Source organism: Arachis ipaensis, chromosome B9 (assembly GCF_059453495.1).
Source record: "Arachis ipaensis isolate K30076 ecotype BB chromosome B9, ASM5945349v1, whole genome shotgun sequence".
NCBI lineage: Eukaryota > Viridiplantae > Streptophyta > Magnoliopsida > Fabales > Fabaceae > Arachis > Arachis ipaensis.
Window position 1 is genome coordinate 90,853,519 of NC_142444.1, and position 1,913 is coordinate 90,855,431.

At 43.0% G+C, this 1,913-nt stretch overlaps 1 non-coding gene across 1 annotated transcript; it reads right to left on the reverse strand.

Annotated features, from left to right (window-relative positions):
- Positions 1 to 220: 220 nt before the first annotated feature.
- On the reverse strand, positions 221 to 328 carry LOC148545438 (small nucleolar RNA R71). Its single transcript, XR_015901613.1, has one exon. It is a non-coding gene; the product is annotated as a small nucleolar RNA R71 (small nucleolar RNA).
- Positions 329 to 1,913: the final 1,585 nt, after the last annotated feature.

Below are 1,913 nucleotides of genomic sequence, written 5' to 3' on the forward strand. Positions count from 1 at the left end.
TGAAGATCCTTTTCAGTTCTTAACTGAATTCTTGCAGATATGTGATACTGTTAAGACTAATAGAATAGATCCTGAAGTCTACAGGCTCATGCTTTTCCCTTTTGCTGTAAGAGACAGAGCTAGATTATGGTTGGATTCTCAACCTAAAGACAGCCTGAACTCTTGGGATAAGCTGGTCACGGCTTTCTTAGCCAAGTACTTTCCTCCTCAAAAGCTGAGCAAGCTTAGAGCTGATGTTCAAACCTTCAGACAGAAAGAAGGTGAATCTCTCTATGAAGCTTGGGAAAGATACAAACAGTTGACCAAAAAGTGTCCTTCTGACATGCTTTCAGAATGGACCATCCTGGATATATTCTATGATGGTTTATCTGAGCTATCAAAGATGTCACTGGACACTTCTGCAGGTGGATCCATTCACCTAAAGAAAACGCCTGCAGAAGCTCAAGAACTCATTGACATGGTTGCTAATAACCAGTTCATGTACACTTCTGAAAGGAATCCTGTGAATAATGGGACGCCTATGAAGAAGGGAGTTCTTGAGGTTGATACTCTGAATGCCATATTGGCTCAGAATAAAATATTGACTCAGCAAGTCAATATGATCTCTCAGAGTCTGCATGGAATGCAAGCTGCATCCAACAGTACTCAAGAGGCATCTTCTGAAGAAGAAGCCTATGATCCTGAGAACCCTGCAATAGCAGAGGTGAATTACTTAGGTGAACCTTATGGAAACACCTATAACTCAACATGGAGAAATCATCCAAATTTCTCATGGAAGGATCAAAAGCCCCAACAAGGCTTTAATAATGGTGGAAGAAACAGGTTTAGCAATAGCAAGCCTTTTCCATCATCAACTCAGCAACAGACAGAGAACTCTGAACAAAATGCTTCTAATTTAGCAAATCTAGTCTCTGATCTATCTAAGGCCACTGTAAGTTTTATGAATGAAACAAGGTCTTCCATTAGAAATATGGATGCACAAGTGGGCCAACTGAGTAAAAGGATCACTGAAATCCCTCCTAGTACTCTCCCAAGCAATACAGAAGAGAATCCAAAAGGAGAGTGCAAGGCCATTGACATAAGTGCCCTGGCCGAATCTGTAAGGAGAGGAGAGGACGTGAATCCCAAGGAGGAAGACCTCCTGGGACGTTCAGTGATCAATAAGGAGCTTCCCTCTGGGGAATCAAAGGACTCTGAGGCTCATCTAGAGACTATAGAGATCCCATTAAACCTCCTTATGCCCTTCATGAGCTCTGATGAGTATTCCTCTTCTGAAGAGAATGAGGATGTCACTGAAGAGCAAACTGCCAAGTTTTTTGGTGCAATCATGAAGCTGAATGCCAAATTATTTGGCATTGATGCTTGGGAAGTTGAACCTCCCTTGTTCATCAATGAACTAAGTGATCTGGATCAACTGACATTGCCTCAGAAGAGACAGGATCCTGGAAAGTTCATGATCCCTTGTACCATAGGCACCATGATCTTTAAGGCTCTGTGTGACCTTGGTTCAGGGATAAACCTCATGCCCCTCTCTGTAATAGAGAAACTGGGAATCTATGGGGTGCAAGCTGCTAAAATCTCACTGGAGATGGCAGACAGCTCAAGAAGACAGGCTTATGGACACGTAGAAGATGTATTGGTAAAAGTTGAGGGCCTTTACATCCCTGCTGATTTCATAGTCCTGGATACTGGAAAGAAAGAGGATGAATCCATCATCCTAGGAAGACCTTTCCTGGCCACAGCAAGAGCAGTGATTGATGTTGACAGAGGTGAAATAGTCCTTCAATGGAATGAGGACTCCCTTGTGTTTAAAACTCAAGGATCTCCCTCTGCAACCATGGAGAGGAAGCAGAAAAAGCTTCTCTCCAAGCAGAGTCAACCAGAGCCCCCACAGTCAAACTCTAAGTTTGGTG